The sequence below is a fragment of the Pteropus alecto genome, unplaced genomic scaffold, assembly GCF_000325575.1.
Source record: "Pteropus alecto unplaced genomic scaffold, ASM32557v1 scaffold288, whole genome shotgun sequence".
Taxonomy (NCBI): Eukaryota; Metazoa; Chordata; class Mammalia; order Chiroptera; family Pteropodidae; genus Pteropus; species Pteropus alecto.
The window spans coordinates 3,135,759-3,149,829 of NW_006442124.1; the positions used below are offsets into that span (position 1 = coordinate 3,135,759).

A 14,071-nucleotide genomic window follows, 5' to 3' on the forward strand; every position below is an offset into this window, starting at 1 on the left:
GCGCGGGCGGCGGAGCGGAGCGGGTAGCGCCGGGCTGCAGGGCTCGGGCAGGGGTGCCCGCTCGCAGGGCGCCACAGCCTTACTCCCGCGGACGTGCGCGTTGGGTGCAAATCCTGTCCGCTGTGTTTCTCCGGGTAGAGGCCACGCGGGGACCGAGGAGGCAGAGAGGACAGGCGGTGATGGAGAAACCGGAGAGGAACCGGCCGGCGTCACCATCATCACCACCGTCACCATCACCATCACTGACCGTCACCCATTCTGCTCCCCCCACCTCTCCTCCCCTCTCTTTTTCCCGGGCCACGCCAACTTTATCAGATTATTTATTTTTTTTACGGGTAACGCTTTGAAAAAGAGACGGAGTCCTTCACATTAGGAATTAGTACATCCGCTATGGGACATTCTGTCATCTTTCAGTTGCCATTTACCTCAGTTTTCACATCAGAGAAAGGGGCCCAGTGATGCTCCGTTCCTCACAGTCAGACTGAGATGGCTGGGATGCTTTTGGTTTTGCAATCCTGGCACTGAAAGGGTTTTATATAGTTAAAAAAATTTTTTTCTCCCTTGGTGGTGGTGGTGATGATGATGATGATGATGATGATGATGATACAATAATGTCTTCACTAAATTATAGTCAAGAGTCTTACAGTTTTCTCTCCTTTGATTTTTGAGTGTCAAAATACCAGTAGTCGATAGAGACATAAGGAACATGAAACGTTGACTAAAATCACACCAAGAGCAGAAGCAAAACAGATATGTTTGTAGAAAATCACCAGAGGGCAACAGGCAGTGACTCTCCTCTGAAGTGTGATAAGTGCCCTTTTGGTGGTTAATGGCTCTAGATCTCATTAGTTTGGGTGTTTATAGTGTCCCCCGGGTGTTTTTCAACCAACTTGAAGAATGTTTTAATTGCTGTGTTTCAAAACTGGCATTTACCTGGTCCTGGGGACTCTTGGGAACACACACTTCAACAGAAGTGGTAGGACTGTCTGGAAGCCCAGAGAGCACAGGGACCTTCTCCCTATGAAAAGTAACTTACAGAAAACATGCTCCCAAGCCCTCTGCCTTTGTGCCTACTGGGTAGAAAAGGAATCTTCAACCTCTGTGCTTTATGTTCTAATTGAAGAACGACAACTAGATAATCCTAAATCTCTTGACGTGCTTGGAAAATTTTCTTCCCCCAAAGTCAGGATAGCAAGACTCCCTTTTAATAGGGCAGTGAAGGAGTCCCTCGTCCGGTATAGGTCACCCTTTGTCCTAGTCCTACATTCAAGAAGGAAAGTGATGATATTAACAATAATGTGAATCCAGATGGACAGCAGTTGTCATTACGGTAGTTTACAATACCTCAAACATTGACATATAACTACATTATTCACTTGGACCTAAGTTGTAAAATGATGTTTTTAAATAGTACATGTGATTCTGTAGAGAATGACTTTGAAATAATTTTTTTCCCTAAGATATTTCAGGGCCTCAAATTTAACTAAGGCGGAGTCTATCTAAAACAATCACATTTTCAGAACAAAGCCTTAAAGAATTACTCCACCACGTTTGTAATTCTGGATCTTTGGGAAATATTTAGCATCTTAAGGAACTTTGATGCCTTTGGTTGATATGGAATTCTATTGTTATATCCCAGATGAATTGTTTTAGCCCATATGAATATTTATATTCCTATATTAATCATACTATAATTTTAAAATAATTCATTTTTCATTGAGGATTGATTTACATCCATAAAATTCACAGCTCTTCAGTATACAGCTTGATGAATTTTTACCTGTGTATACCTCCATATAACCTCCACCCAGAACAAGATACAGAATATGGCCCTACCCACACAAAACCGCTGCTCTGACTGCTGTCAACATAGAAAAATAATTTCTTTTAAATTTCCCCCCATTAAATCCAGTTGACCTGTTTCTTTAGCAGATATAACTTAGTCCAGTCCCTGGGCCCAGCACTGTGTAGATGTAAGCCTCCCCCTGGAGAGGCAAATTAGGCAGATAATTAAACAAACAGGTAATACCAGATGTGCAGATACAGAGGGTTACAGGAATGCAAGGCAGGCTGTATCCCAACTTTGGGGGTTGTTTTGTTTTGTTTGAGGGGAAAAAGAAAGGCTTCTTGGAGGATGTGAATTTTAAGTTGGGAATTGAAAAATGAGTAGAAGGTAGTCAGCTAAAACATGTAATAAGAGGAGCAAAAGAGTATTCCAGGTGGAGGAAGGTCATGAGTCACAGCTTAGAAATAAGAGCATGGAGGGTTCGATGAACAAAATTAACTTGGGGTAACTGGAGTACAGGGCAGGGGCAGAAGAGTGCGCAGTATAGCTGGAGAGGTAGTAAGGACCCGATGGGAAAGACTGAAGCTGGGGCTTTGCTCTGAGGGCAAGGGGAATCCGTGGCGGGTCTTCAGTGTTGGGTATGGCAGGCTGAGATCTGGTTTTGCAGTCCCAACAGCTGTGTGGTGGGGAGATTACAGAAGGGACTGGGTGGATGGTGGCCACGGCATCCGGCTGAGAGGCCGGGTGGTCTAGACTAGGCACTAGCAATGATAATGGGGGAAATGGATGGACATGAAAAAGATTTAGAAGGTAAAAATAACACAACTTGGTGTTTGACAGGCACAGATTCAAGAATGATCCTTAGGTTTTCTTAGATCTTACAAAAGCGGATGGAAGATGGCGCCATGGGCAATAATGGGAGAAGAATCTAGTTTATGTAATATCCTTCTTTGATATATTTCTTTCCGAATACATTTAATTCCAGTTACCAGTTCGCTTGTAGAAACATTTAGGTAGAAATATCAACTAGGAAGCTGTAACAAATATTGACTGAGCACATTCTAAGGGCCAGGCATGCTGTGGTCACTTGGGGTGCAACTGTGAACAAGACAGTGAGTGGTGCCCTTGTGAAGCTCCTGGTTTACCAGGCTGGAGCTGCAGCCTGGGGCTACCAGATACCAGCAGTGATGAAAGCCTTCGGAGTGAAGGAGGTTGCTCAGTAAGGTATCAGGGAAGCAGTCGAAGCCTCAGCTCAAACCCCAAGGAACATTAGGGACACTAAAATCGAGAAGAGGAGAGATCGCAGGGAAAGCAAGAGAAGTGTGGTATTCAAAAGTCTGGGGAGTGGTCCCCAGTGTCACATGCAGCTGAGAAGATGTGTAAGATGAGGACAATAGATGGTCTATTGCGGCGCTTCTCCAAGTGGGGTCCCCAGACCAGCAGCAGTGGCCCCAAGAATTGAGAAATGCAAATTCTTGGGCTCCACCCCAGAACTACTGAATCTGCACCTGAAACCCAGAATGGGACCCAGCAGCCTGTTTTAACCCACCTCCCAAGTGATTTGATGCAAACTAAAGTTGGAGAGCCCCTGCTCCAATGCATAAAATGATAAAGAAGTCATTGGTAACTGAGAAACTTGGCAAAAGTAATTTCATTGGGGTTACATCCTGTTCAGGCAAATTTTTAAAAATTTTAAGAGAATCCAGTGTTGTTTCTGTTGTTATAGAGACTGTTGTTAAGTTACTTAGAATATGACTTAAGGAACTTAGAGACCGTATCAGTAATTCCTATAAAATCAGTAACAACAATAAAAGAATGTATACTCCAACAGCAATAAAAATAACAACAACAAAAATTAAGAGGAATGTTAAAGATTTGTTTTATATTTTATATAGAAGTTTCAAATGTTTTATTTTCTTCTGCATGTTTGAGATTTTTCCTTTCTTTTATATATGAATTGATAATTCATATTTTGTTTCATGCTGTTCTGTATGATTTTTAGAGTTTTATTTTTCTCTATTTTGAAATACATCCCTTTTGGGGAGGTCTCAATATCTTGGGCCACCTGCATCATTGATAATTGATTCGCTGCCCTCAATCCTGACATTGAGGAATTAAAATACCTGAATAGAGTGCCATCATGAAGACAAGTGGATCTCAACTTTGAATGGCAGCCTGAAAAAACACCTAGATGCTTAAATTAGCTCTTCCAGAAATTTCCAAGACACTATCAGGAATATATTTCTAATTATTTGAACCATTACTCAAGTGAAGTAACTGGAAGTGTACTCTTTTCATCTACAGTGATCCAACAACATAATCATAATTATTGTACTTGTAATGTACTTACGAAGGAGAGGACTCTTATTAACTAGGTCTTTTCCTGATTCTTTTGTTGTCAGGCTCCCGGGTATTTTATTTCATTTGACAGGAGGAATTAGAGCAAACTACTGTGTTTTGCTATCATCAGGGAAAATCTATGGTAGATCTTCAAATGAGAAGTAACTGATGCAGGTATTAATCTTACTGCCATTCCTGTTCAAAATGAATACTTATCTTTTTATAAGAATAAAAACTGGTGGGTAGTTCTAGTGACAGGCACAAAGAAGATTCTCAAGTGTTGAGTGGATGGATGGATGGATGGATGAATAGATGAATAGATGGATGGATGGATGGATGGATGGATGGATGGATGGATGGATGGATGGATGGATAGACAGATGGTTAAATGGATGGATAGGTAGAAAAGTGAATAGATAGAAGGTAGCACGAGAGAGTCATTCTGCCTAGAGAGGAAAAAGCAGTCTTTTTAAAAATAGTGCTCCCCCTGAGGAGGTACCGTGAAATGAACTGAAGACTTAGAGATTGTAGCGATGCTGCCCCTTATTTCTAATGTGATCTTGTACAAATCCTCTAACATCTCTGAGCAACTTGTTGTGAAAGGATGGTATCAGCTGCCCCATGTGCTGCCATGTTTGTGGTCAAGACCAGATAGTATAATGACCATGAATGAGTTGTTAAAACTGTAAAAAGTGCTACAGGAATGTTAAGTAATTTTTATATGTGGTTAGATAATGGGTTGTAGTTTGATATGTTAGGACTGTACTTTTGCCCAGCACCTTTGGGGATATCTAAGCCATTCCCTGTGCCAGCCCACACCAGGTCTTGGCAGGCTCCTTTAGTTTCATCTGGATTCGGTGACACAATGATCTTTGGCTTAATACAGTATTTCCTCACATATAGGAGGCATCATGGAAGCACATGTTATCAATGTGTCAAACCTGTGATTTATCAATTAAAACAAAAAGAAAACATATGGAAATAAAGTTAACTTAAATGTGATGTAAGAGGAAATATTAGATAAATTATAACACAGGTGAGATTCAGCTATTCATGGCCAAAATTGTGAGGGCGGTGGGCACATAGATGGGGACACCCTTATCGATTGGAGAATGGGGTGCATAAAGTTATCTGAAGTTACTGCCTGTTAAGAATAGGTCATGAGCTATTTTTCTTTCCAAGCCAAGGGTAGTCCAGTGACACACTGAGCTATTTCTCTGGCCCCACTATTGGTGGTAACAGTCCTTTGAGATAGGCCAAATTGTCTCTTTGTCGTTTACAAAGTGCTCTCACAAACATTTTTGTGCACACGGATTCTATCTAATGAGTATTGCTATCTCAACTTTTGCAAATGAGGAGGAGAAGCATTCCTTATTGAGATCACAGAGAGCCAAGACTCCAACTCAGGCGTTCTGAAGAGTTTAATTTTCTTTCCACCTGAGAAATTCTCAGTAATGGAGCTCCCAGCAAAGCATGTGTCAGATCTCAGATGTGTTGAGCTGTTGACCTTCTTTTGATTCTTTTGAAGAATCATCAAATGGATGCAAATGGCATGTGATGAACACAACACCCAGAGGAAGAGGTGCTCCCTGCCTGTGCTACAGATCCTGGCGTAAGTGTGGAAGCCTCCTACTCAAGCTCAAGGTGAATGCTTACAGGCCTGGTGTGAGCTCTGGTTGTGCTAGCACACCCCGTGAGCCTCTAGCTGTATTTGTGGGGGACACCCTTGTATCGGGGCAGGCATTCAAACTGTAAAGACAGTGAGATTTGTAGCAAAGCACTACTGGACACTTGTGAACTCTCGGAAATGTAGTTTTCAGTCAGTTCTTGTAAAACTGGCTCTTTGAGCCAATTCACAAGAAGAAAATAGATGCCTTTATTCACAATTAATTTATTCATTCATTTTACAAGTATTTTTGGAATATCTACTACATGCAAGAAGTCATAGAAATAAGGAAGTTTTTTCCCCAATTATCTTTTTTTACCCACTTAACCTTTTACCAAAAAAAGAACTGAGATAGAAATTATCAAAAGTCAAAAGGATTTTCAAAATTGTAGCAATACTGTTGAGAACATCCTTTTGACTTTCATGTTAATTATTGGCCTCAGACACTCAACTCTGCTTCAGAACTGCTTAGAAGCTCCTGGGACTCTGCTGAGAGCCCTTCGCTGATGTCATCGAAACCTTCGTGAAACATGATGTTTGGATGGTGACAAATTCGTTGTGTATTGTCTGAAACAGAAGGCTTTGTGTTTGCTAGTCAAACCAGGTCTCGACACTTCTGCAGGAAACTCAAATCAGGGTGAACGGGTCAAGGAAAGTTCACAGAACTTGGGAACAGGCAGCCTGAGTTTGGGGATAATCATATTCTTGAGTGGAAAGGGTATAGGTTTTAGGATCATTCGAGTCTATGTCTGAAACCTGGCAAGGCCACTTAATACTTGGTGACAGTCATTTTCCTTTCTGTGCCTCAGTCTCCTTATTTGTAAGATAGAGGTTATAGATAGAGGTTATAATAGACTCTTGTAAGGATATGGTAGGGATCCGCTAACACTTAAACTGAAGGCTTCCAGTGCACCAGGCACCATGCTAAACATTTCTCCTGCATCAACTCTCTGAATCTTTACAATACCCTATGAGGGAAGCGCCATTACTAGCACCATTTTACAGACAAGGGAACTAAGTAGATAAGGCACAGTCACATGTCGGGAACAGAGTAGGCCTTTAGTACATAGAGCATGTGTTAATCCAGTCTTTTCTATTCTCTTGCTATTCTGTTCTATTCTATTCTGACTGTGTGCCAGCCTCGTTGGGCTTCACTTTCCTCACAAGTCAATGAAGATAATGGTACCTGCCCTACCAGTAGGTATTCGGCTTGTGGGGATGTTCAAATAAAACTTTGAGAAGGCGCTTTGTGATGGGAAAGTGCTCTAGAGATGCACATGGCCATGGTACGTCATGGTGGGGCCACTGATGGCACCCACCTCCCTCACCAGGCTGCATGCAGTGAGCCCCTCCTCTGATGGCCTTAGAAGAAGGCAGAGGTGCCCATGAAAAGGGGTCTCACATGTTTATGTCCCTGTTTTCAGCTACTATCTCAACATCCTCTTAATCCCATCTTGAAATCTGACTTTGAATGACTCTGTTAAGACATTTGAACCCTGGCTGCATTTTGAAGCTGTGGGAAGGTTAATATTAGAGCAAGAAAGAACTTTACCTTTCATAAGAAATTTGTTTCTCAGTGGTGTCCGTATCTCTCTGTAATGTAATGGCATGGATCCTACTTCTGTAGAGAATGTCTCCAACTGCACTGTTGCTTCTTGCCAAGTGGCCACCTGTGCCCACTGGTGACAGACATTGCTCTTCCAGAGTGGGGCATGTTCCCATCACAGGTAGAATTGGGTTCTGCACATCTACCTCACTCAGGTTGGGCTTAGCTCCTGACTGTGACAAGGGTGCATGTTTAGCTGGGTGGTTCCTGGACAAAATAAGGAGGAGAAAGACCCCTGGCCAGTCACTGGGGGTTAGTGGAAGAGATGAGCCACTCCTTTTCCTCAGTGGCATTGGCCTCTCCTTTTCTATGGGAAGGAGGAGTGTAGAGCGAGGGCATGTGGACGACTTTGGCAGTGATCGTGTGTATATTTGATACATTACAGGGAGGGGACCTTGTGTAGATCTGAAAGTGGTCACACGTCTGTAGACTGGAGTCTGTTTCCTGGTTGTTTCATGAGGACTTGGCTTATTTCCTTAGGAAACCCTTGTGCCTTCATTACAAAAAGCATTGACTCTGCTTGCATTTCTCACATGTAGTGTGGGACTAAGAAATGTAAACATTCTTATATTGCTGTTGACATTCAATGGCCATGACTTTAGGAGTCCACAGGCCATGAAAGGACAGGCAACTGTGTAAGTCACAAAAACATTGTTTTCTTCTTCAGCAGGCTTTGTTAACAAAGTCTACTTGCCATATGGAAAGCTTTCTAGAATGTTCAGCCTTATGCAGTTTCCCAGAGACAACAGGTAGGTTGAAAAGAATATTAAACAGGAGAGAGGAACTTGGATTTTAGTTCTGATGCCACCTCTGTCTAAGCATCTGACATTTGCAGGTCATTTAACCCCTCTGAATCTGTTTCCTCTTTTGTAAATGGGCATGTAGGGGACATAATTGTCAGGATTCCTCCCAACTCTGCAGTGCCAAGATTCCATGGTTCTATTCTTTCACTTGCCTTTTCCCATCCTGTTCTCTTACATCTTGAACCCAATGTCCATTAACTGTATACTGTTACTGTAATTACCCAATCATTGAACACCACATGATGGAGTATAGTCAGTGCTATTTATGTTAAACAGTTGCATTATTTTGGAGGGAGGGTGGGAGAGAGCTCTATGCACGAAGCTCTACTTACAGTAATGCAGTACATTAGATTATAGCTCTCTTTTGCCCTGTTTTATTGATGATCATAGCCCAGGAAATCCAAGCCAAGATTTTGATTTTCATGTTCTCATTACTCATATTCCACACATCCAACAAGAGGCCCGCTGTTCCGAATGAGAACTGTTGGACCGAAGTTGTGAATCTCAGCTTAGGAAGGATAAGTGAGTGGGCTGCCTCAACCCCACACAGCACTCACCAGTGAGAAGCACTTTCTGGTACTGGCCTGACCTCCAGTCCTCTGCATCTTTGTCTCAAGGATCCCTGAGACGGCACTCCTAAAACTGTAGGTGTGTGTCACTAGGAGGTGCCACCCTGTGTCAAGGGTACAAAACGGAAGGAAGCATCTTTCTAGAGTACATGTTTTTCCTAAATATTTTTTCGGAAGAAATATTAACCAGATATTAAAACAAACTCAACTTTATCATGGAGTAGAAGGTAAAACTTGCATAAATATTTAATAAGAAATAGAATGCTTAAAAAGAATTTTAAGCAAATAGAGGCTAATTTGGGGTATTTCCCCAGGCATCCCAAATGTTCTTCTACTATTCAGGGCACTTAGGTGGAAAACATTGAAAACTATAATTGTTGACATTCGTTTAGTGCCAAGCGTTTTTTAATACCATTTAACACTTAAATGTCACCAAATATCTAGTCACTATTCAAATTTCCTCAATTGCCTCATGTCTTTTTAATTTGATTTCTTTGAGTCAAATAAGACTCACACGTTGCATTTTTTAATTATATGTATATGTACGTATGTATATATGTGTGTATGTAATGTATATAGAAGTTTAGTTCTATATCCCAACCTTCTTGTCTTTACTGCTTTTCTATTCTGATTTCTGTCACTCCAACCCCCTCCCCTCTGGCAACCATCAGCTTGTTTTCTATGTCTATGGGTCTGTTTCTGTTTTGTTTTGTTTATTCATTTGTTTTGTTTATTTAGATTCCACATGTAAATAAGGTCATGTGGTATTTGTCTTTCTCTGTCTGACTTATTTCACCTAGCATAATACCCTCTAGGTCCATCCATGTTGTTGCATATGAGAAGATTTCATTCTTTTTTATTGCTGAATAATATATGTTTGTATATGTGCTCTCTTCTTTATCAATTTATCTATCGATGCACACTTAGGTTACTCCTACGTTTTGGCTATTTTAAATAATGCTGCAACGAACATAGGGATGCATATATCTTTTTGAATTAGTGTTTATGTTTTCTTTGAATACCTAGAAGTGGAATTGCTAGATCATATCACAGCTCCATTTTTTATTTTTTGAGGAAACTTCATACTATTTTCCATAGTGGCTGCACCAATTTACAATCCCATCAACAGTGCACAAGGGTTTCCTCTTCTCCACATCTTCACCAACACTTGGTATTTGTTGATTTATTGATGATAGCTATTCTGACAGGTGGGAGGTGATATCTCATTTCTCTCATGATTAGTGATGTTGAGCATCTTTTCGTATGTTTGTTAGCCATCTGTGTGGCCTCAATGGAGAAATGTATATTGAGTTTCTCTGCCTATTTTTTAATTAGATTGTTTTGTTTTGTTTTGTTTTGTTTTGTTTTAGTATTGTATGAGTTTCTTATATATTTTTGATATTAACTCCTTATCAAATGTATCATTTACAAAAATCTTCTTCCATTCAGAAGGTTGTCTTTTTGTTTTGTTCATGGTTTCCTTCACTATACAAAAACTTTTCAGTTTGATGTAGTTCCATTTGTTTATTTTTTCTTTTATTGACCTTGTCTGAAGAGACATATCCAAAAAGATATTGCTGAGAGCCATGTCAAAGAGTTTAATGCATATGTTTTCTTCTAGTTTTGTGATTTCTGAACTTACATTTAAGTTCTTAATCTGTTTTGTGCATATAGTGTAAAAAAAGTGGTCCCAATTATTTTTACTTAATGTATCTGTCCAGTTTTTCCAACACCACTTATTGAAGAGACTGTTTTTACCCCATTGTATATACTCGCCTCCTTTTTCGTAGATTAATTGACTGTATAAGTGAGAATTTATTTCTGGTCTTTCTATTCTATTCCACTGATTTACATATCTGTTTTTATGCCAGTATCATATTGTTTTGATTATTGTCTCTTTATAGTATAGTTTGATATTAAGGTAGCTCCCACTGTCTTCTTTCTCAAGATCTCTTTGACTATTTGGAGTCTTTTGTGGTTCCCTGTAAATTTTAGGATTAGTAGCTATAATTAAAAGAATGTCATTGGAATTTTGATAGGAACTAAATTAAATCTGTAGATTGTTTTAGGTAGGAAAGACCAATATTAATCCTCCCAATCCATGAGCAAAGTATATCCTTCCATTTATTTGTAACTTTTTCGATTTTTTTCTTCAATGTCTTATAGTTTTCAGAGTACAGGTCTTTAACCTCTTTGGTCAAAATTATTCCTACATATTTTATGCTTTTTGATCCAGTCATAAATGGAATTTTTCTTAATTTTTCTGATTATTTGTTGTTGGTATATAGAAAGGCAGCAGATTTCTGTATACTGATTCTGTATCCTAAAACTTTACTGAATTCATTCATTAGTTCTTATAATTTTTGGTGGAGACTTTACAATTCATCTGCAAATAATGAGAGATTTACTTCTTTCTTTCCAATTTGGATGCCTTTTATTTCTTTTTCTTGTCTGATTACTGTGGCTAAGGACTTCCAATACTGTGTCGAATAGAAGTAATAACAGTGGTCAGCCTTGTGTGTTCTTGATCTTAAAGGAAAGCTTTTAGCTTTTCGCCATTGAGTATACTACCTGTGGGTTTCTTATATATAGCTTTTATTATGTTGCGATATGTTCTTTTGTATACCCACTTTGTTGAGAGTTTTTTTCATTAAATGATGTTGAATCTTGTCAAATGCTTTTTCTGCATCTATTGAGATGATCATATGGTTCCTATCTTTTATTTTGTTAATGTGATGTATCATGTTGAACTATCTTTGCATCCCTAGGTGACTCTCACTTGGTCATGGTATGTAATCCTTTTATTGTACTGTAGAATTCAGTTTAGTAATATTTTCTTATGAATAATTTTATCTATGTTCATCAAGGATATTGGCCTGTAATTTTGTTTTGAAAAGTCTTTGTCTGGTTTTGGTATCAGGGTAATGCTGGCTTTGTAGTATGAGTTTGGAAGCATTTTTTCCTTTTCCTTTTTATTTTTTTTTTGAAATATTTTAAGAAGTATAGTTATTAATTCTTTGAATGTTTGGTAGAATTCAGCCGTGAAGCTGTCAGGTCCTGGACTTTTATTTGTTGGGAGTTTTTTGATTACTGCTTCAATTTCATTGCTAATAATAAGTCTGTTTAAACTTTGTATTTCTACCTGGTTCTGTCTTGGAAGATTATATACTTCTAGTAATTTATCCATTTCTTCTAAGATTTCAAATTTGTTGGCACATAATTATTTATAGTATTCTTTAATGACTCTGTATTTCTGTGGTATCAGTTGTAACTTTTCTTTTATGATTTTTTTTCTTGATGAATTTGTTTAAAGGTTTGCCAAATTCATTTATCTTTTCAAAGAACTAGCTCTTAGTTTTATTAATCTTTTCTATTATTTTTTAAATTTCTATTTTGTTTATTTCTCCTCCAGTCTTAACTGTTTCCTTCCTTATGTTTACTTTGGATTTCTTTTGTTCTTCTTTTTCTAATTCTTTTAGGTGTTGAGTTAAAGTGTTTATTTGAGATTTTTTTCTATTTCTTAATGTAGTCCTGTATAGCTATGTACTTCTCTCTTAGAACTGTTTTTGCTGCATCGCATGAATTTTGAAAAGTTGTTTTTTCATTTTCATTTGTTTCAAGATAGTTTTTTATTTCCTATTTGATTTTCTCTTCGATCCATTGATTGTTTAGTAGCATGTTGTTTAGTCTCCACGTATTTGTGTTTTTTTCCAGTGTTTTGCCTATAGTTGATTTCTAGTTTCACGCCATTGTGGTTGGAAAAGATGCTTGATATGATTTCAGTCTTCTTGATTGAAATTGAATTTATTGAGGCTTGTTTTTGTGGCATAATACGTTATCTATCCTGAAGAATGTTCCATGTGCACTTGAAAAAAATGCATTCTGCTTGTTATTGGATGAAATGTTCTATAAAGTTGATCTAATCTAATGTGACATTTAAGACAATTATTTTCTTATTAATTTTCTGTCTTGATGACCTATGTATTGATGTGAGTGGAGTATTAAAATCCCCTTCTATTAGCATATTACTATAGATTTCTCCCTTTTTGTTCATTAATAATTGCTTTATATATTTAGGTGCTCCTATGTTGTGTGTATAGATATTTATGATTATTATATTCTCTTTCTGAATTGACCCCTTTATAATAATGTAATGCCCTTCTTTGTCTTTTTATTTTTCACATCTTTTGTTTTAAAGTCTGTTTTGTCTGATATGAGTTTTGCTAATCCAGCTTTCTTTTCATTTCTGTTTACATGGAATATCTTTTTTCCATCCCTTCACTTTCAGTTTGTATGTGTCTTTCAAGTTGAAGGGAACTTTTTAAGCAACATAGAGATGGATTATATTTTCTAATCCATTCAGCCACCATATATTTTTATTGGAGCATGTAATACATTTATGTTTAAAGTAATTATTGATAAGTATTGATAAGTACATATTGCCATTTTGTTCATTGTATTTTAGGTGGTTCCTTTCTTCTTCTCTTGCTCTCTTCCCGTGTGTTTTGCTGGTTTTCTTTAGTTTTTTGTTTGGTTTCCTTTCTCTTTATTCTTTATATAGGATTTGTAAGGTTTGGTTTATGGTTACCATGAGGTTTATGTATATCATTCTATATCTGTTTTAAGTTGTTAGGCATTTAAGTTTGAGTATATTCTACAAGGACTACATTTTTACTCTCTCCATGCTTTATGTTATTGATGTCAAGTTTTAGATCTTTTTGTGTTGTGTATCTATTAACTACTTATTTTAGTTTGTGTTGAGTTTGATACATTTTTCTTCTGACCTTAAGTAGCTTTTTAAATGTCTGATCTACTGTATTTATTAAATATTTGACTTTACCTGTGAGATTTTTTCCTTTGTCATATTTTCTTATTTCTGGTTATAGCCAAGCATTTAATGTGATTCTGTGTAGCATCTATAATTATCCCTATTTTACAGATGAGGAATCTGAGGTACAAACAAGTTAAATAATTTGTCCAGGGTTTACATAGCTATGAGCAGCAGAGCTAAGATTTAAACCCAAACAGTTTCTCTCTTCTCCCATTCATCATGCTGCCACCATCCCCCTTACAGAGAAAGCACCTGTACCTCAAAGTATGAACTGTCCATATTACAGACATGACAGGTAGATCTATTGAAGGACAAGGGAGCTTTGCTCTAAAGAGTCTACAAAATAAATTTCAAGACAAATACGTAAGATGTACTCTAAAGTTTTTTTTCCCTTGACCTTCAGGGAAGCCCAGGGCCAAATAGAATTTTCTGAAACTGTCCTATTTTCTAGAAGTAAACTAATGCATCAT

At 38.1% G+C, this 14,071-nt stretch overlaps 1 protein-coding gene across 7 annotated transcripts in view; it reads left to right on the top strand.

The window, feature by feature from the left end:
• The window catches only part of GPR45 (G protein-coupled receptor 45), an 85,048-nt gene that overhangs the window by 457 nt on the left and 70,520 nt on the right, over positions 1 to 14,071 (top strand). Inside the window, exons 1-3 of one of the 7 annotated variants that reach the window (XR_003042824.1) lie at positions 3,704 to 4,300; positions 5,655 to 5,738; positions 8,069 to 8,147. The exons of 1 other annotated variant lie outside the window; for it this stretch is intronic. The gene's annotated coding sequence lies outside the window, so the exon portion shown is untranslated. Of the gene's footprint in view, positions 1 to 3,703; positions 5,771 to 8,068; positions 8,148 to 14,071 lie in introns of those variants that run through there. 5 more of the 7 variants (XR_001517723.2, XM_015596299.2, XM_015596302.2 and 2 more) reach the window with 5 other exon arrangements.